This window comes from Camelus bactrianus, chromosome 11 (genome assembly GCF_048773025.1).
Source record: "Camelus bactrianus isolate YW-2024 breed Bactrian camel chromosome 11, ASM4877302v1, whole genome shotgun sequence".
In the NCBI taxonomy this organism is placed as follows: Eukaryota; Metazoa; Chordata; class Mammalia; order Artiodactyla; family Camelidae; genus Camelus; species Camelus bactrianus.
In genome coordinates, this window is record NC_133549.1 from 78,124,370 (window position 1) to 78,146,530 (window position 22,161).

At 43.2% G+C, this 22,161-nt stretch overlaps 1 long non-coding RNA gene and 1 pseudogene across 1 annotated transcript; both read right to left on the minus strand.

Moving 5' to 3' along the window:
* Positions 1-1,050: 1,050 nt before the first annotated feature.
* LOC105075400 (U6 snRNA-associated Sm-like protein LSm3 pseudogene) lies at positions 1,051-9,131 on the minus strand (annotated as a pseudogene).
* Positions 9,132-12,754: 3,623 nt separating this feature from the next.
* LOC141579171 (uncharacterized) lies at positions 12,755-21,672 on the minus strand. Its single transcript, XR_012510342.1, has 2 exons — positions 21,009-21,672; positions 12,755-13,790 (listed from the first exon to the last, which is right to left on the minus strand). It is a non-coding gene; the product is annotated as an uncharacterized LOC141579171 (long non-coding RNA).
* Between the last annotated feature and the right edge of the window lie 489 nt (positions 21,673-22,161).

Here is a 22,161-nt window from a genome sequence, read left to right on the forward strand (position 1 = left end):
AAACTAGTCAAGGGGTGTTTTCCATTGTTGATGCAGTGTTATACCCGGGCTCGTTCCAGACTCTCTACCTGTATATCCGAAATTTTCCATGATAAAAAAATTAATGAACCACTGATTGCCTCTGGGGAGGGCAAGGAGGTGGGAGATGATGGCATCAAAGTGTATTTATTTTTCACTATACACCATTTTGTGCTGTTCGAACTTTTTTCCATGTCAATGTATTACGTATTCAGAAAATTGGAAAGTTTTGCGGTTTTTTGTTTTTGGTTTTTTTTTTTGTAAAGACTGCGGTGGGAAAACAGCGTTCTAAAGGGTAGCACAATTTGTTCCTCCTAAGAGAGGTGCATGATTCTTTGGGCCCGGACGGCCCTGCTGTTTAGTGGGCAGTGAATAGAGATCCACTTGGGAAATTAGAAAACTACTAATTGCTTTCAGTGTAAACCCCGCCCCTTCCACAAAAGAATAATTTGCCTTGAATGCACTCAGAAGTTACCAAGCTCCTCCAATATATTCGGGGAAACTCCAAATAGAGAAAAAATAGTTCAGACATTCTGTAGCCCTTCCCAACAAGAATTTAAGGTGGACTTTAGCATGGTTGAACTGTTTTACTTTTGCACAACTGCTTGCAAAATTTATATTCTGACATTTACCATTTCCCAGATAAATCAGTCCTTGATTGTTTCAAAATCAACCCTTCAGTAGTTTATAACAGGTCTGTGTATTTCACAGCATATGACTTTTCTTTGGGTCAGTTTTGTCTTTTTTAAAAATTGGCATAGGATCTTGTTTTATCAGTTTGTTTGAAGACTGTTAGCAGAGGTGCAAGCTGCACTTACTATAATTATTTCGATGACATGGTGGAGGATGCTAATTAAGGGGTAATTATCATCAGAGGCAAAGGCGAAGATCAAAAAGCCGAAAGTTGTGGGGAGAAGACTGCAGGATCTTTCTGTAAAAGAGAGCTGTGAACCCTCTGGGACCAAATGATGCCCTCACACAGCTCATTATGCCCTGGCCTGGCTGGTGCTGGGCACTTAGCTGGGTCAGTGACTTTGCAGAAGCTAAAGTGGAAAAGTTAAATTTTTAAAGAAACAAACTAGTCCAAGGAGCTTTTTTTGAGGGCTTTTTGTGCGGTCGTTGTGCTAAGTAATGAAACATAATATTAAATTCTTGCTCCTCAAAGAGTGACCCCCTCCTCCCAGCCCAAGTCACCAGCATAGGCAGAACCTGGGAGTTTGTTGGGAAATGCAAGAATCCCTGCCTCCAACCCAACTCCCCTGAATCAGAATCTGCGCTTTAGCAGGATCCCCCCAGGTGGATTGATCCACATATTAAAGGTTAACAAGTTCTGTTTTAAAGGGTACAGGTTTGACAGCAATCTAATTCTTTTTGTTAGGATAGGGGACAAGATTAAGAACCTGCTATGCATCAGGTATGATACCAGTCACTTGAGGAAGTCTTCCTTTGCATCTCTACCTGTTTTCTGTATTTTACTGGTGAGGTAATGGGGACATTGGTATTTGTTCAAAGTATCATAACTATTGAGGGAATCAAATTTTTTTCTTAAGCATTCGGTACCTATTATTACTTATAGACATTCTTGAATCTGGTACATGATTTGAAAAATTAAAGTTGCGTGTGTGTGTGTGTTTAGTCTGTGTAAGCTTAAATCTATGAATACTGGAAAGAGCTGTGCTAAGGGCTCTGCACCCTCATGGGTCCCACACTAAAGGCCCTGTTGAGAGCCCCTCCTGGAGAAAGTTCAGACTCTGGGCCCCCAAGCTGTACCACTATCTTCACCCTTCACCTCCCTGGTTCCACTGAAGTAAGCAAGTGCTCTGAAGGCCCCACCCTATTTCCTTGCCATGGCCCTGACTTCCACAGCATAATAAGTGATCTGGATTCTATTGTGGATAACACATGCACAAACAGCTTTTAGTTTTATTTTTATTTTACGGCTTTTGTTTTCTTAGTTTCCTCAGCTTATACTCCACCACCTGCCCATTCCCCATCCCCACCCCGTAGATTGGTTCTCTTCTCTTCATTTGAATCTACACACACACACACACACACCCAAGTAGCCAGCAGGTGCTTTTTTTTTTTTTTTTTTTTTTTTTTTTTTTTTGCTAGAATGCCTCTATGCCAGCTCTCAGATGTCTGGGGTTTTTTTTTCCCCCATTAAATCTCATATTTATGCCAGAAACTGAAATTATGGATCTGAGGCAAGTGTGTACCCTCTGATGCTGCAGGCTGCCCTCCTGCATGCTGCCTAGAGGAGGACAGAATCCTCACTACCTTGAGTTCCACTCAGGTGGCCTCTAGCTGAAAAAAGAAGATCCCACAAAGAAAACTAAGAGAAGAATCTATTCTGCCATTGTTGTGCCTTTGTTTTAGCCCTGGCATGGGAACGGGTCAGAACTGGAGTTGCTAAATAGAGCTGTGCAGTCCTTCTCTGATACCATGTAGTAAAATGTATTACAATGTATAGAATTCAGTTCAGAGAGCTAGAAGTCAAAAGAGTAGACCACATTGGCTCCAGGAAGTTTTTCCTTTTCACAGAATGTGGAATAAAATTATAAACTGTACACTTAATTTCATCGTAGTTCTGTTACAATGCTTACAAGATGTTAGCCAGGCCCTGCCTTTATCTCTGTGATACTCCCCAACCCTTCTCTCTGTTCTGCCCATGCTGGGCAGATAGGACTTTTGAAATAATCTCCCCCAACCAGCCTATTTTAAATTGTAACACGCCCACTCTTAAATGTTCACTGTTCCCTCTTTGTTTTTCTTCAGGACATTTATTGCCTCATCTAACCTATTGCATACTTTGCATGATTCTCTTCCCTGTGAAGGCAGGGATCTTTTCCTGTCTTGTTTTCTGCTATATCCCTGGCACCTAGAAGAATATGTGGCACACAGTAGGTGCTCAGTAAATACTTGTTGAATTAATGTCCCCATTTCTTTCTTTCTCCTGGGTAAAATTATATTCTGAAAGGAAAGTGACTTGAAACTAACACAGTTTCATGTAATCTGCGGCTCCATAACTTGTTGACTGGGTTTTCTCAAGGGGGAGGGGAGTGCTTTCTGGAGCTACCTTTCGTTCTTCCTTTGGATAGATTTTCATTCTGAGAATTGAGACGATGAATACTATGATAATTCTAATTACCTTGTTTTCTGGGATAATTGGAATATGTTCTCTGGAGATGGTGACATCCTTTGGGGAATAAACTGCTATCTAGGTATTTGAAAGACAAAGCAAGGGAAGTACCCTAGGGACGGGTTGCCTGACAAGGATTGGTACCTAGTTACCTCTAAAGGTCTGGCTATCTGACCCTCGTCTGAAAACAGCCCTCTTCTGAACCCCACGGCCCTCACCCCTAATGCTCTGTGATACCCCCTCCCCCTCAAAAAACAAAACAAAACAATACAACTTTCCTGGGGTTTCCCATCACCAAGACAAAAATCCAAAATCCTATAAGGCCTTGCACAATCTGGCCCCTGACTACTCCTATCCCTTCCCACTTTGCCAAGCCTGCCTCTGCCTACTACGAGAACCTGCCAAACCAGCTCCTGCCTCAGAGCCTTTGTACTGCTGTTCCCTCCACTCTTCCTGGAGATAAGGCCAGGACTCACTCCCTCACCTTTTCCAGGTTAGCTCCAGTGTCTCCTCAGTGCTGCCTACCCTGACCACGCTAGTTAGGTTAAACCCTTCACCTCACCATCCCAGCACTCCATATCTCCTTTCCCTTTCATCTTTCTCCATAGTAGTCATCATGTGTGTTTTACACATTTATTTATTTGTTTCCTGCCACTAGAATAGAAATTCTATGAGGACAGGGACTGTTGGCTTTTGATCACTGCTGTATGTCCAGCACACCTGTAACTAAGCAGGACCCTGTGGGACCTTCCCAGGACAGACCCTTCCCCCATACCCTCTGCTTTAGCTCCTTTCTGAAGTACCTAGATAATAGTACCTGATGCACATTTCCTGAGTTGTTTTCCAGATGCTAAAACCCCCACCAAATGGAAGAAATTAACTTCTTGATGATCATGAGCGCATAGCCCCCAGACCTACTGGTGCCTGAGGATGGATAATGTTAACCCCTGTGACACTGCCCTGTTACCTCACCATCAGCCAGAGAATCGTGTACAAGCTGATCACATACCCTGGGACGCCCCTCCCACACCTTGCCTTTAAAAATGCTTTGCAGAAACCTTGTGTTCGGAGAACTAGCTGCCCTGGACTTATTGCTTCGTTCCCTGCAATGAACGCTACACTTGCCTTCACCACAACCCTGTATCATCAGTAGATTGGCTTTACTGCGAATGGATGAGGGGACCCAAGTTTGGTTTGCTAACACACCTAGAGTCGTGCCTCACACACAGAAAGTGTAACAAAGATATTTGTGGACTGAATACCTCATAAATTATGCGTAACTCTTTTGTATCTTTACTAATTTTTATGTGTGTTTGACCTATCAATACTAAAAAGTACATTGAAACTTCCCCTGGAAGAGAAATTTTGTGAATTTCTCCCTACAATTCCATTTTTATTTTTATATTTTGAGGATATTTTATTGGGCACGTACAAGTTCAGCATTGTGAGAACTTTCTGATGGTGTTGAAAGCTTTTAAGTACTATGGGAGATTAATTGCAAAAAGTGCCTGAATTTTCCATCTCTTCCTGTGCACACACCTCCTTCAGTGTGACTTTGCAGCTCCTCCCAGAATCTGGGCCAGCCTTGTAACTTGGCATCTGTCAAAATAATGTGGCAAAAGTGATACATAGTTCTGAGCCTGAGCCTTCCACATTTTCTCTTGGATCCCTGCCTCCACCATGAGAACAGGCCTGGACTAGCCTGCTGGAGGATGAGAAGCCACAGGGAAAAGAGCTGAGGTCATCCTACACCAGTCTACGGCCAGCAGACCCCAAACAGGCAAGTCCAGCCAGTAGCAGAGCCACCTGGCTCTGCTGACCTGACCTGCAACTGCTCACAGATGTACGTGTGAGCCCACCTGGGACCAGAAGAACTGACCAGCTACTTGCAGACTCATAAGCAATAATAACTAGCTATTAGTTAAGCCTCTCAATTTTGATGTGGTTTTTTACAAAGTATTATTGCGGCAATAGGTAACTGATGGTTAATGCCTCCTCATTTGGGTCTCAGCCTCTGAAAAGCTTTCCCGACTACCCAGGCAATCTAAATCAGCCACCCAGTCTCTATATAATACATGTGTATTATTTTCTCAATGACACTTATCACTCTCCAAACTGATTTGTTTACTTCTTTACCATCCATGTCTATCCATGTCTTCCATGCTAGACTGTCAACAGTGCCATGCCAGAGACCTTATCTGCTCTGCTCCCTGCTCTATCCTCAGGATCCTCCACCCTGCACTGTCCTACAGTGTGTCCACTGAGCACTGGAGATGTGGCTTGTCCAAGTTGGGATGAAGTGGGGAGGGTGTAGCTCAGTGGTAGAAGGCATGCCTAACATACATGAGGTCCTGGGTTCAATTCCCGGTACTGTTAAACAAATAAACCTAATTATCTCCTCATAAAAAAAGAAATTTTAAACATTAAAAAAAAAAAACAACCTGAGATGTGCTGAAAATACAAAATACTGGGTTTCCAAGGCTTAGTACAAAAAAATGTATATCCAGTTTTTATACTGATTAAATTATTTGGGGTGGGGGTTTTTTTGCATCTTTTTGATCACATTTATTGGAAGGGTTGGAGAAAAATTAAAATGCCATTTAGCTTAATTTAAAAGTTATCTGCAAATCAATTTATTTCAGGAGTGGAAGAATTCCTGGTCATTTCTTAATAATCAGAATGTATGCAGGTTTCTCTTTTGAATATTTTATACTTTTTTTTTTAATTGAAATATAGTCAGTTATAATGTGTCAATTTCTGGTGTACAGCACCAAGTCCCAGTCATGCATATAAATACATATATTCGTTTTCATATTCTTTTTCATTAAAGGTTATTACAAGATATTGAATATAGTTCCCTAGGCTGTATAGAAGAAATTTGAGGGTTTTTAAATCTATTTTTATATATAGTGTCTGACTATTGTGTGCAAATCTCAAACTCCAAAATTTATCCCTTCCCACCCTCTTTCCCCCAGTAACCATAAGATTGTTTACTACATCTGTGAGTCTGTTTCTGTTTTGTAGATGAGTTCATTAGTGTCCTCTTTATTTCTTTTTTTAGATTCCACATATGAGTGATATCATATGGTATTTTTCTTTCTCTGACTTCACTTAGAATGACAATCTCAAGGTCCACCTATGTTGCTGCAAATGGCATTATTTTATTCTTTTATGGCTGAGTAGTATTCCATTGTATAAATATACCACACCTTCTTTATCCAGTCATCTGTCGGTGGACATTTAGGTTGCTTCCATGTCTTGGCTATTATATACAGTGCTGCTATGAACACTAGGGTGCATGTATCTTTTTCAATTAGAGTTTTCTCCGAAAAAAGCCCAGGAGTGGGATTGCTGGTTCATATGATAAGTCTACTTTTAGTTTTTTGAGGAATCTCCATACTGTTTTCCATAATGGCTGCACCAAATTACATCCTCACCAGCAGTGTAGGAGGGTTCCCTTTTCTCCACACCCTCTCCAGTCCATTTATTGTTTGTGGACTTTTGAATGATGGCCATTCTGACTGGTGCAAAGTGATACCTCATCGTAGTTTTGATATGCATTTCTCTGATAATTAGCGATATTTAGTATTTTTTCATGTGCCTTTTGGCCATTTGTATGTCTTCATTGGAGAATTGCTTGTTTAGGTCTTCTGCCCATTTTTGGAGTGAATTGTTTGTTTGTTTGTTTGTTTTGTTATTAAGTTGTATGAGCTGTTTATATATAATGGAAATTAAATCTTTGCCAGTCACATCATTTAGAAATATTTTTTCCAGTTCCATAGGTTGTCATTTTGTTTTTCTTATGGTTTCCTTTGCTGTACAAAAGCTTATGAGTTTAATTAGGTCCCATTTGATAACTTTTGCTTTTATTTCTATTGCCTGGGTAGACTGCTCTGGGAGAACATTACTAAGATTTATGTCAGATAAAGTTTTGCCTATGTTTTCTTCTAGGTTTATTGTGTCTTGTCTTATATTGAAGCCTTTAAGCCATTTTGAGTTTATTTTTGTGTTTGACGTGAGGGAGTGTTCTAACTTAATTGATTTACATGCTGCTATCCAGTTTTCCCAGCACCACTTACTGAAGAGACTGACTTTTCTCCACTGTATATTCTTGCCTACTTTGTCAAAGATTAATTGACCATAGGTCTGTGGGTTTATTTCTGGGCTCTCTATTCTGTTCCATTGATCCATATGTCTGTTTTTGTGCCAATACCATGCTATTTTGATTACTGTAGCTCTGTAGTATTGTCTCAAGTCTGGGATGGTTATTCATCCAGCTTTGTTCTTTTTCTTCAGTATTGCTTTGGCACTTCTGGGTCTTTTGTGATTCCATATAAATTTTAGGATTATTTGTTCTAATTCTGTGAAAAATGTCATGGGTAATTTATTAGGGATCTCATTAAATCTGTAGATTGCCTTGGGCAGTGTGGCCATTTTAACAATATTGATTCTTCCAGCCCAAAAGCATGGGATATCTTTCCATTTCTTTAAGTTATCTTTAATTTCTTTAATCAGTGTTTTGTAGTTCTCCACGTATAAATCTTTCACCTCCTTGGTCAGATTTATTCCTAAGTATTTTATTTTTTTGGATGCAATTTTAAAAGGCATTGTTTCTTTATTTTCTTTTCCTGCTATTTCATTGTTAGTGTAAAGAAATGCAACTGACTTCTATATGTTAATCTTGTATCCTGCTACCTTGCCAAATTCTTTTATCAGCTCTAGTAGTTTTTGTGTGGAGCCTTTAGGGTTTTCTATATATAGTGTCATGTTTCCGCATATAGTGACAGTTTAACCTCTTCTCTTCCAGTTTGGATCCCTTTTATTTCTTTTTCTTGCCTGATTGCTGTGGCTAGGACTTCTAAGACTATGCTGAATAAAAGTGATGAGACTGTGCATCCTTGTCTTGTTCCAGATTTTAGTGGGAAGGCTTTCAGTTTTTCACCATTGAGTATTATGCTGGCTGTAAGTTTGTCATAAATAGCTTTTATTATGTTGAGATATGTTCCCTCTATATCCACTTTGGTAAGAATTCTTATCATAAATGAGTGTTGAATTTTATCAAATGCTTTTTTCTACATCTATTGAGATGATTGTGTGATTTTTGTCCTTTCTTTTGTTGATGTGGTGTATCACATTGATTGACTTGCATATGTTGAACCATCCTTGTGTCCCTGGGATGAATCCAACTTGATCATGATGTATGATCTTTTTTATGTGCTGTTGGATTTTGTTTGCTAATATTTTGTTGAGGATTTTTGCATCTATGTTCATCAGTGATACTGGCCTGTAAATTTCTTTTTTGGTAGTGTCTTTGGTTTTGGTATCAGGGTGATGGTGGCTTCATAGAGTGAGTTTGGTAGTACTCCCTCCTTTTCAATCTTTTGGAAGAGTTTGAGAAGGATCAGTATGAGTTTTTCTTTGTATGTTTGGTAGAATTCCCCAGTCAAGCCATCTGGTCCTGGACTTTTGTTTGTAGGGAGGTTTTTTATTGCTGATTCTATTTCATTTCTAGTGATTGGTCTGTTCAAGTGGTCTTCAATAGTCTTGATTCAGTCTTGGTGGAGTGTATGTTTCCAGAAAGTTGTCCATTTCTTCTAGGTTATCTTTTCCATTTAAAGAGGCAATCATGCAAAGTGTCCTATTTTTCCACACAGGATAAATTCTTTGTTTCGGCCAACTCTCAATGGCAGGACAACTAGCACAACACTGTCTCCTCAGACAAAGAGCATCAGGGTATTCTGTTTTGTTGATTTATATATCCCTTTGTATGTTTCTTCATCAATTTCTATATTGTCAGTTTCTTCTACATCTCCCACTATCATGTTTAGATGTGATCATAAGCATGTATACTGCCTCTAAGCTCTCTGTCATTTCTCATTTTCACATAGATTCGCTCATCTGGGCTGAAACTGATGAGTTACAGGGGCCCTTCGATAGTGCTGGTAGTTTGTTGCTAGTCCATGTCTTCTGCCATGTTTCAAACCCTGATTAAATGTTGAAATGATAATATTTTCAATATACTGTGTTAAGAAGAATGTTATTAAAGTTAATTTCATTTCCCTTTTACCTTTTTTAATGTGGCTACTAGAAAAAGTAAATTTGTGCCTTGCATTATATTTCTATTGAACAGACAGAATATATAGAAGTTGCTATAGAAGTTCAGTAAATATTTATTGAAATGAAACATAGAAAAGCAGACTTGCCAAAAGAAATGAGCCATCAAGCCACAAAAAGACATGGAAGAACCTTAAATGCATATTACTAAGATAAAGAAGCCAGTCTGAAAAGTCCACATAACATACAATTTCAACTATATGATGTTCTGCAAAAGCAAGATGAGTTAAGATAAAGTAATCACCAAGAGATTTACGGGGAGGGAGGAGGAGTAATGACTAGGTGAAGCACAGGGGATTTTTTTTAGGGTGGTGAAATGATTCTGTATTTTACTGTAATGGTGGGTACGTGGTATTACATATTTGTCAAAGCTACTGAACTGTAAAACACCGAGAGTGAACCCTAATGTAAACTAGGGACTTTAGATAACAGTGTATCAGTATTGCTTCATTAATTATAACAAACATACCACCCTAATGCAAGACATTAATAATAAGCTGTGGCAGGGTGGAGGGGGAAGATATGGGAATTCTCCGTATTACATGCTCAATTTTTCTGTGAACCTAAAACTGTTCTTAAAAAAAGTCTATTTTAAAAAATGCATCCATGCTTGCACAGCCCCAGAATGATCATTCTAAAACATAAATGTAATAAACCACTTAAATCTTTTTAAAAAAAACTTTGGTAGTTCCCCACTGTCTACCAGAAATGAGTTCACATACATCGGCACTGGCAGTGGCGTTGACCACACCTCCAGTTCTGTGTCCTCTCCTCTCTAGCTGTATCAGACTACTCAAGGGCCTCAAGCCTTCGATGACAGACTCATGCAGTCCCCTCTGCCTGGAAGGTCCTTCTCTCTCTCCACTTGTGGAACCTTATCATGAATCATACACCTGTCCATATAAGTCAGTCATCCTCTATTCTGTATTTCCATAGGTTCTAATTTAAAAGTGGATACAGAAAATAGGCCTATTGAGTTTTGGTCAAATTGGAGTTTTGTGCCTTTTTCTAATAAGTTTGGAAAATGGATATGAGTGTATATATTAGTCTTGGAAGTGTTGAAATAGAATTCTGATAGCCACAGGCAGGCTAGGGATTAATATCTTTGAGATGAAAACAGTGGAAGCAGAATAAGGCTATTGAATGTCAGTGAAGATCTGCTTGGGCTCATCTCCTGGGCAGGGGGCACTGGGATACCCTGCTGGGAGCAAGATCCATCCTAAAGTAAGGTGGTGTTAGCTGACTGCTTGGCTACAATGACTTGAGACAGGCCTCTGGGTTGTCACCTGCTCTGAAAGCCAATATGCCTTTGACTGCTGCTCACCCTAGCCAGGATGCCAGTGTGATTCAGTTTCAAGTATTTTACTTCCAGGGCAGATGACAGTGTGATAATGACATTACCATCTCTGCTACCATATAGTAGAGCCTCAGGAGAACATGTGAGCAGATGCTGAGTTTACAATGCAGATTTCCCTGTATCTCCTTTTCAGGGATGCTCTATTACCTGACTACTCTGCTGATGGGAAACTTAAGGAACACTGTCAAAGATAAATGATTTGCCCAAGGTCACCCAACTATTTATTTATCTTTTGTTGTTTTTGTTTGTTTGTTTTGGGGAGGGAAGGCAATTAGGTTTATTTCTTTATTTTTAGAGGAGGTACTCAGGATTAGACCCAGGACCTCATGCATGCTAAGCATTGCACTCTACCACTTGAGCTATACCCCCATCCCAATTATTTAGGTGTCTGTCTTTCTCCAAAGGTCACAGGTATGAAGCGTGCGCTATTCTGGGCCTTTGATATCAGGTCAGGTAGAGGAACCCCATCCTTTTGCTGTTCTTTAAGCCAGAGGTCCAGGCCTGCCTGGAGGAGTAAGGATCTGGTTGATACTTCAGGGGTGTTTAGAGGAAGCAGCCAGGTTGGAGTCAGGAATGGACTAGTACTTGCAGGAAGATATAACAGATCTAGGAGCCCCTAGGAGATATGCATCTATGAACACTGAGGGTAGAGGGGCAGACAGGTGTCTACAAGACCATTTTATTCTTATTCAATCTTATTCACCAGTTTGGGGCTACAACGCCTTGTCTTAACCAGTGATATACATTCTCTTCACACTCTGTCCACTTGGTCCTCTGACTGCACCCAGATGCTTTTACTGGGATGGAGAAAGGACTCCTCTAGTATAAGCTGTTCTTCCTCCCTTCCCTGTGTCCCTCAGCTGGCCCAGGGGACCCACAACTGGCACTTGGGGCAGAGAAAACACAGGAATTGGGATTCCTAAGAAATGCTAATGAATAACCTGGGCTGGGATTTCTTACAGCAACAAACTCCAGCTCTTGGGTGGGTAGGAGGGCTCCTCAGTGAATCCCCACCCCCACCCCCAATATACCCTAGCCTGGCCCGTAGTTTGGGCAGCCATGACCATTTCCTGGGCTGAGGGGCCTCTCCCTGGAGGGTGGGAAAGAATTCTTTTCTTTGTGTGGCTTGCTTCATTATGTATAAGTGTTGTTGGCTCCCAGGGTTGAAAAATGATCATTTCTCTGTTGGGTTTTCCCAGCTTGAGGGAAATGCTTTTGGAAGACCAGGCAGCGCCTGCTTGGAGGATTTAATGGATTAAAGAACGTTGAAGCTGGGGAATTGTTGGGGCCTGGCATCGTTCCAGGACCACAATGGCGTCCTGGTGACCGCCACATCCCCTTTACAGCACACACAAGCCCTGAGCCCTTGCAGTCTAACTTGCACAATTGGAACCCCATATCCTGTGCGCGTGCCCCAATTTGCTCTCACTTGGAGAGGACGTGTGGAGAATAGGTGATGTACCCGTTCTAGAAAGAAGCGCGTCGATGACTTGAGTCGTCTCCTCACAAATTAATCCTTGTGAAGGGCTTTGAAGAGTGCCTGGCGGTGTCAGCGCTGCCAAAGCGTTCGCGGATACTATTACCATTGCTAGTGGCAAAGAATCCAACATGGTGCTGTTTTGGCAATAACCCGACAACTACGGATGTGAACAGGGAACCGTAGGCCAAGACATTTAAAAAGAATCGGCTGTGACACCCCTTATGTGTCCTCCCGCTGCAGACACAGGCCTACGGGCCAGAGACACATAACATAGCGGGGGTCAGGGCTTCCCCGCCGACATCCGGAATTCTAGCGACCAGTTGTCTGTAGAGCGGCGGGCGGGGTTCCAGCCTGACAGCTCCTGGGCGGGGCCGGGCTTGGCTCCGCCCGAGCGCGGGCCCGCCCCGCCCTCTACCTGTGACCCGGATTCCTCCTAGCCAGGCGCCGGCGGAAAGACGCACGGCTGGGGACCTCAGCCTGGAGGGTGCAAATAAGGGTCTGTGAATTGAGGACACTTCTCCAACTCCTGGAATCGGTGCACAAAGCAATCTTTTTAAAGCGAGTGGCCAGGGCTGTGTAATAATTTACCCACATTTGTCCTGGTACACCTGTTTTTCTCTTTTAGACCAACAACTATTTACCCGGCTCTCACCCAAGCCAAATGCCGGTTTGTTTATTAACCCCAGAGGCTTCAGCCCGCTTTCAAGGAGACAGATCCGGGCACAGAGGGAAGCTTCAAAACATTAACATTTCAAATGAATGCTCGCCAAAGTCGTGGGGGAGGGGAGCGGAGTAGCGGCGGGATCCTTGGGCTGCTCCTCTCCCGGGGCTCCGCTTCGCCCGGGGACCCGGCCGGGTATTTACAAGACTGAAGGCGCCGCTTGGGGCCGCCTTTGTTATGCGGATGACCTCGCGGACATTTCCTGGACTAATCAACAGCCGGGCGGCTACGCGGTGCTATCCGGCCGCGGCTGGGGGAACGGATGGGTTTCTATGAACGAAGGCGGGTCCTTGGACTCCTGCTGGCGGAAGAAAGCCGGGCAGCCGCCTTTGCCCAAGCGCACCGGCTCTGCTGTCCCTCGCAATGCTCGGGAGCCGCTGGGAGCCGGCTAGCGATAGCAGGATTGGCCAGTCCACCGCCACCTGGGCTTTAATCTCCGTATCTGAGGGCTTTAAGTCCAAATGGACACCCCGCACCTCCGTGCTTCCCTCCCTCTGCGTCCCATCGAGGTGCGGCATGTGCAGCTCAAGAAGGAAGTGTAGGAGCGGACCCGCAGTCTGCAGCCGGCCCTGGGCGCCCCAGGCCAGGCGCAGAGCCCACCCAGCCTTGCACCGCGCTGCCCCTGGCTCTGACGCCAGCTGGACGGTTCCTGCGCGGTTTGCTACGCTCCCCTTTCCTCCTCCCTGACTTATGCATTGCTATCTTGGTCCCGCTGAAGCTGATCGACAGGGCAAACCGGAGGACTCCGCGTCCGTGGCCTCTCAGTGACCCCCGACGGCATTCTACAAAGTTGTAGTCTCAGTTGTAATTAGCCGCGTGCGTCCTAGGCTTCCCCAGGCCGTGGCTTCCCTCGAGACCAGGTCTCCCCAGGAGAATGTTTGCATGCCGGGTCTTCTCCCGAACTCACCTCAGTCTGTGCACCATTTTCTCTGGAATCACGGAGACACCTCCAAGAGGATCCCTGGGATTGTAGAAAGGGAATGAGTTGTCAGTTTTAGTAAAATGAAGACAAGAATACCAGGCCCCCTTTCCCCCTCCCGAAAGAGCTTTAGGAGGCCCCAGTGAGTTAAGGGCCAGGAGACTTAAAGCCTCTTGGATAAACTGTAAGGTCCGATCCCAGGCAGCTTCTGAGTTTTATGTCTCTGATCAGAAGCCGCAGTGGATCTCCTGACAGGTGCAGAGACTCACTGGTTTCAACCTTTGAAAAAAGGATATGCTCTGTTAATTCTGTGCCCTGAAAAATGCGATCCCCCAACTTTGCACCCGGTTTCAGGCTCCAGGCCAGGAAATCTATCCAGGCCCAGATTTAAGAATCCCATTTCAAAAGCTCCCCAGACTCCACTTCCCTGCTTATTCCCTTTCTCCTGCCAAGCTGGCCTACTTGTACCTGGGCAGTCCAGCTTCGGTGTCTTTGTTAGCAGTGAGCTGCCTACAGGAATGCCCACCCCCCTTCCCTTGCAGCTCTCCCCCACCACCCTCCACCCAGCCAGGGGTCATCACCTCACAACTGCTACAGCAACTGGTTGAACCTTCTGACCTGGAGCCAGCTGCCTCCTAGCCTTTGCCTTCGTTGAGTTTGTCTCAGTCCCCATGACTGGCACGATCCTGGGACAGGGCCTTGACTTTGCTCTTCTCTGTGCCCTCTTCACCTCCATTAGTCCAGCGCTGACTGGAGGACCCCTTTAATAACTTCACCTTGGAGGTCATCTCCCAAATGCTGCTTTCAGTGGGGATGTCACCAAGGATAATTCAGAAATCCCCAGAAGGCCCACAGAGTAGATTCTTAGGTGTCAGAAACTTGGCAGTATTCTTCTGCCTAGGACAAGCAGCAGGGCTGGAGAACTGCTTCCGGGCTTCCCAAACTGAGGGCTCTGCTAATATTCTGTGGGCTGCTCTGAGCTCGGTGGAGTGGGACCATCAGCAGGATGCTGATGGAGGATTGCTGTGGGCCAGGTGGCAGGTCGGGTTAGGGGTACCGGGAGCGTGGGGTCTAAGAGATGACAGGCTCAGTGTCTGGGCTCAAGCAGTACTTTCTGAGCAGCTCTCAAGGCTTGAAATTTCTTTCAGCTCCTCCCCACCGCATTAATTTCTCCTTCTGTGCATCTTTACTTTCCTCTCTTCGAGTACTTACTACACCATCATTTGTTAGTTTTATCAGTGCCCACCAGAACCAGGCCATTACCCACCTGAAGGAAGGTTACCAATCAGATGATGGTCAGGACAGCCTCCAACTCAAACTCTCAAAGGACATCCAGGAAAGCGATTCTAAGGTTGGGCATGTGCCAGTCTGGGGTTGTTGGCCCTGGGAACTCAGGTTTTTTAAAATTTAATTTGGGGGCTTTATTTGTTTTAGGGTAGCGGGATATAAAAATTACACCTAGCTCTCAGATCTTGGTTTCATTCCATTGTCCAATAAAAGGAGCCAGGGCCCCTTGGAGAAATGCTGATTCTAGGACTGGGGAAACAAATGTACAAGATAAGCCTGGAGCATCTTGTAGTGCCAGAAAGTAAGGAAGCACAGAAAAACAAACAAAACTCCACAATTCTGGGGGTGGCAAAGGGACCCAGAAGCCAATTGAAAGAGTTTCCAATGGCTAAAGCTGGAGCAATTTGAACAATAAAGGTAGTGTTGGATGGTGACCCAAAATATAAAATAAATATCCATGAGTCCATGCTGATACAAATGATTGAAGAAATAAACAAATGGGAAAGAAGCAGCAAATCTCCCATGCAGAAGAATTCCAAATAATGTAAGCTGCTGATGTGAATTAGCTAATCTTGAAATCTTTTTGCATAGAAGGCTGCTCCTGGGTTTTATGTTGCAACCTGACTTCTGGACATGCTGGGTCTGATCTCTATGTTTCAGTAGTTCTCAATCTTGGCTGCAAGTTAGAATCTCTTTGGGAGCTGCTAAGACCCAAATTAAACTGGACCCCAGAAAAATTAAATCAAAATTCCTAGCCATGCAAGCCAGAGATAACAGTATTTTTTAAGCCTCTCTCGGTGATTCAGTATGTAGCCAAGGCTGAGAACCATTGTTCTTGTAGTAGGTGTAGATCCAGCACCAGGTGGGATTGGCCTCTTGCGAGTAACTCGCTCCGGAGTCTCTAAAGGGTCTTCAAGCAGGTGACTCCTCAGACAAATGAGGCTGAGTGTGGTTAGGAGTAGTGAGAACCTCACTGCACTTTTGAGAATCCTTATCACTGCCTTGTAAGAAACAGCAAGGCTATGAATTCAACTAAGAGTGTAATTTATCAAATTACTGCTCAGATTTTGGGTCTGATTTTTGGCTACCTCAGCCATGTGGCTACAAGAGGTGAGAGATTCTTTTAGCACAATCCCAGGTTATGTGATTTCATTTCTCAAAGAATTCTCAGTCACTTTGAGCAAATGGTTTTCCTACTGTGTTCTCTGGAGGCAATCCCTTTCTCTGATATTGTTTTTATTAAATAAATGATTTCACCGTTATATGAAGTGAGCAGAGGTAAGACTGTATATAACATGAAATTTCTGAGCTAGCTATTAACTTATGGAGCAAAAACAGTGGGCAGAGGGTTCAAGGGAAATTTGATGTGGTGAGTCTCTAACTTTGTAACTGTGTGTCACCAATTTCTCCTCCATTTTATCAGACTTTGGCATCGTTTCCTGTGATTTTATACTTTATCCAAATCTTTTCCTCTGTATGTATTTTTAAAGGAATGGAATACCTGCAAATAGAGGTTTTTATCGTGTCTAAAGCCAAAAAGATTTTTATAACATTTTATTTCTTTCTCTCCTTTAACCTCAAAACGATCTCAGACTTACTTTTATTTTCTTCCCGGAACTATTTGAGAGGAAGTTGCTAACATGATCATCTTATAATACTAAAGTGTAGCCTTTCTCAACCAGGGTCCTCACCTTAATGACAGAAGAGGAGAATATGATTTGAGTGACAATTTATTCCAGTTCCCCCCAAGAATGGCATGTAATTAGTATCATTATGCTCAGGGAGAGTTAATTCATATTATATTATGGATGCTTAAGATACTAGAGCCTACTTCTTTCATGTAACACTAAGTTAGGGTGTATTTCCTACAAAAAAAGCCACTTACATTAAAGTCAGGAAATCAACATTACCACCATCTAATCCTCAGACTCCATTCAAGTTTTGCCAAATGTCTTAGTAATGTCCTTGAGAATAATAGGATCCAGTGCAGACTGGGCACCTTGCTTCTATTCTTTTTTATAATTTTTTTTAATGGAAGTACTGGGGTTGAATCCAGGACCACGTGCATGACAAGCATATGTCTACCATTTGAGCTATGCCCTCCTCCCTGGCACACGGCTTTTAGTATCATGTCCTTTTAATCTTTACTCTGGAACAATTCTGTCTTTCTCTAGCTTTTTGTATCCTTGACATTTTGGGGAGGTTAGAGTTCAGTTATTTTGTTGTAGCTCCCAATTTTGGTTTTGTCTGCTGTTTCCTCATGATTAGATCGGGGTTATCACCAAAGTGCTACTGTGTGCTTCTATCTGCACCAATCAGATGGTGCATGATTCTGATTTGTCATTATCACTGGCGATATTTGCTTTGACCACTTAAGTAAGATAGTGTCTGCCAGGACTCTCCACTGTAAAGTCGCATTTTCCCCTTTGAAATTAACAAGTATTTTGTGGATACTTTGAACCTCTGTAAATGGTCCATTCCTCATTAGTTTACTTGTTCATTAATATATATAGTATAGACTCATGCTTCCCTATTTTATTTTAATGGGTTTTACTTTCCTAATGTCATTACTTCCTTTGACTGGCTCAAATTGTCCCAGATTTGGCCAGCAGGATTCTGGTTCATAGGTCTTTTAGATATGTCCCCAACATTCTTTGAGCAAACCCTTGCTTTCTGGGGCAAAAAGATGTTTTGAACTTATCTTGTATATTCCCTGCTCTAAGCCTGGAATCTGCCATTTCTCTAAGGAACACTGGTTCTTTTTTACAGGAATAGTATTTCTGGGTGCTAGGTATGCTCATGGCTATTAGGACTCTGCTCTTCCAGGTCCCCTAGACAGCAATACGAAACAGACACACACACACATCTATCTATCTATTCTGAAAACTGTGAGTTCACACTCATACCTCCAATATCACACGATTTATGTTATTTTTCTCCCTTTTCATATTTGTAACTCACTCTTCTGACAGTGAGAAACTCCAGTTATCCGTAAAAGCTCACTCATGTGATCAATCCTCTATATGCAAACTATCTTCACCACTGCTTCCTCCCCACAGAAGCACAGATGTCTTCATCAAACACACTTGGGCCCCAACTCCCCACACCAATCTCTCTCTTCCACATGGATGTCTTCTTCATCCTGCTCAGGCTCTGGAAACCCACACTAGCTTCCCCTCTGTGTGTATACCCCCCTCACTCTGCTCAGACTGTGAGACCGTACACCAGGCTGCCCCTCCATGTCTTCTATGGTGGTCTTTAAATATGTCTTCAAATTCTTTGATACTCTTCCTATTGAAAGGTGGACCAAGGAAGGTGGGTATAGCTCAGTGGTAGAGTGTACGCTTAGCAAGCATGAGGTCCTGGGTTCGATCCCCAATACCTCCACTAAAAAAAAAAAAAAAAAAAAGGTGACCTAATTTCCCTCTCCTTGACTATGGGCTGGATTTAGCATCTCACTTCTAATGAATAAAATGTGCTAGAAACAATATCATATGACTTTCTAGACTAGGTCATAAAAAGGATCACTTCTTCCTGGCTTACTCTCTGGGATCCCTGGCTCTCAGGGAAGCTAGCTGCCATGTTGTGAGGACACTCAATAGTCTTTTGGAGGGAGCCACATCTGGATAGGCCCACATGGAAAGAAACCAACTTGTTAACACTGACTTCACAAGCATGAAGTGAACCACTTTAGAAGCAGATCTCCCAGCCTCAGCCAAGCCCTCAGATGATTTCAGCCCTCTGTCCATCGAGTCTGCCAGCCAGGGCTCCACACATCACAGAACAGAGACAAGCCATTCCTGCTGTGCCCTGTCTCAATTCCTGACCCACAGAAACTAAGACAGTAAAAGATCATTGTTCTAATGTAGGGATCAAATTTAGAGGTCATTTCTTATGTAGCAAGAGATAACTAATACACATTCAGTATCATGCTCAGGCTATGATGCCCTCACTGAACTACTCCTTGGCAGTGCTGTCCTTCTCACCCTTCTTGGGCTCTAACACCTATGTTAGGTCACCTTCTTAGGGTAACACCCTCCTCAGTCAGCTCAAGTTCAGACTCTCCATGCCAGGTAGCCCTCCTATACACATGCCCTCCTTACCCAATTCAGTCACCAGTCACTCTGTGCCTCCAGAGTTCCTTCCACTCCAGGCACAAATGCCTTCCTTGCTCTGTTCTGCTAATGTCAATAGGATTGAATTTTTCAGGACGGTAAGGGAAGAGAAGAGAATGGAAAAGTAAAAGTAAAAAGAAGTGGAAGGGGAAGAATTCATGAACTTGTGCTTATCAATCTCTTACCTTAAATTGTCCAGCAGAATTCAAAGCAATGGCATCAGCCATAGTCCTTGAATTCCTTATTTTCTATATACTGGTTTTTGGTGTCAGCTACTGGGTTCCCCAGAGCCTTGCCTCAATGGATACTTTATTACAGGCAACCCTAAGCAACAGTTAAATTACTTATTTCATCATCACATGCCATAACTTGCAAGTTCCCATCCCTAAATAATTACTGAGTTAGTTATCTATTGGTGAATAACAAATTACCCTGCAACTTAGGGGCTTAAAACAACAAGCAATTATCTTGTGGTATCTGTGAGTCAGGAATTTGGGCACAATCTATATGCATCCTGTATGTCAGGGTCTCTCACAAGGTGGCAATCAAGGTGTCAGTTGAGGCTGTGATCTCATCTGAAGGCTTGATGGAAAAGGATCCATATTCAAGCTCACATGGTTGTTGACATGATTCAGTCCCCTTCAGTTCCTTGTCATTTGGACCTCTCCAACATGTCAGTTTGCTTCATTAAGAAGTGCAAATATAGAGGACAATGGGGCAAAACGAAGTCACAGTCTCTTGTAATCTCATCGTGGAAGTGATATCCCATCACTTTTGCCATATTAGAATATTCGTTAGAAGAATGTCACTAGGTCCAGTTTATAAAATAGCATGAATAGCAGGAGGCAGGGATCTTTGGGAGCCATCTTAAAGGCTGCCTACCACAATTATCTTAACCCCAATTAAGGGAAGATGACCAGTTTTCGATTCTCTCCATTTCCCTGAGAGTCTCTTGCTTACACCTCACACCTCATAGGAATTGCCGTTCTATTCAGGGCTCTTTGTTGCAAAACAAAAACCCAGCTCTGATTAACTTAAGCAAAAATGATCTCTATAAAAATCAGACTTAGCATTCAAAAACGTTCTTGATATTCTCAAAACTACCCCTAGGCATGTAGTGAATATTTTGTGGTTTTTTAAATAAACAAGTGAGAGAATGAATGTATAAATGAATGAATTAATAAATTATCCAGTAGTATGTGGGTGTTATCTGGTGGCATATTCAGCTTGGGAAAACTTTTAAAAACTGAGTTTATTACTATGACTTGTGTGTGTGTGTGTGTGTGTGTGTGTGTGTGTGTGTGTGTGTGTGTGTGTGTGTAGGGAGGTAATTAGGTTTATTTATTTATTTATTCTTAGATGAGGTACTGGGGATTGAACCCAGGACCTCATATATGCTAAGCATGCACTCTGCCATTTGAGTTATACCCTCCCCCTTGATGAAGATTTTTTTTTAAAAAGCAGGGTATCTATAATTACTTACTTGGAAAGTTGTCAACAATATATCACTTGGTGAAAAAAGCAAGTCCTAGAACATGAACTTGTTCTGAACAAAAATTCAGGCACATTCGATCCCAAGAACTTACCAACTTTTCAAGTATCCAGGAGCAAAATCCAGGACAATCATGGTGGAACTAATAATTGGAGATCTGGAGAGTTTTTAAAGAGAATTAGAGAAGAGTGGTCTCCCGGAATACACTGGATCCCCCAGAAAGAATCAATATTGGTAAATCCACCACTCCTACACAGAAAGGAGTTAACAAATTTTCTATTGCTTTGTCACACACCAACCCAAAACTTAGTGACTTAAAACAATGGCAACCATTTTATTTTATTTTTTTTCTCAGTTCCTGCCTACCTCAGCTCAGGAGTTCTTGATGGCATCTCTCATGTAATTGTAGTCAAATCACGGCTGGGACCTGAAGACCCCATGGCTAGAACCTCAGCTGGGGTTTCAGCTGCCAACACCTGAATGCGGTCTCTCCATGTGGACTCCTCACAGCCTGGCAGTTGGATCTCATAAATGAGCGTCCCAAGAGGAGAGAGGCAGGCAGAAGCCGATCTGCTTTTATGAACTCGCCTCGGAAGTCATGCTGCATCACTTCCTTTGTATTCTATTTGTTAGAAGCAAATTACTAGGGGCAAACCATATTCAAAGGAAGGGGAATTAGACTCCACTCCTGATGGAGAGAATCTCGAGAATTTGTGGCCATGTTTTGCAAACCACCACAAGAGCCATTAGGGAGGTTGCTCTGGGCTCTGCGAAAAAGACTTCCTGGGCAAATATTTAGTGTTTGAATAATGAAGAGGACATACACCAACTTCAGGAAATACAAAGGAAGAATGAGCTCTGGATGTGCAGCAGCCTAGGGCATGGAGCAGGAGAAGAGTCCGTTCCCCATGCCCAGGGCTAGACCTCGTGCCGGGTGCCCAACTGGCCCACTACTCAAGGAGCCTCCTTCATGGGCAGCGCAGTCTGACCTGGCAAAGTATGCAGACAGACCTGTTCCCCAGCCTGCTTATGCCACCCACGGACTCTTAAACTTAGGTAGGTTACTCCCTATCTCTTCAGGGATGATATTGGTCAGGATCCTGGCAGAAAACAGATGACACACTCGGTTGGGTAATTTGAGGAGGGTTTCATAAAGGGACAATTTACAAAGGTGTGAGTAGGGTGTAGAATAACCATCAGGGACAGTGTGGTCCTCTGGGAGTAGAGACTAGGAACTAGGAACAATAGGGCTGTCATCTCCCCTGGGCCTGAAGGACAAAACCTGGAGACAGAGAGGCTGAGTGGAAGGTGAGACCCTCGGTGGCTGGATGCAGCCAGTCAGTAGGGGTTCTTCAGTGGGAACTGGGGAACAAACACCTCAGATGCTCTCTCTTCCGTGTGCCACCTCCTGCTGATGCTCCCTATTGGCCAAACCCTAGCAGAAGCCAGAGGAGGAAGAAGCTGGCTGATGCTGTCTTAACAGGTCAGCCTCTAGGGGGCAGCCAGTGGGTGGAGATGG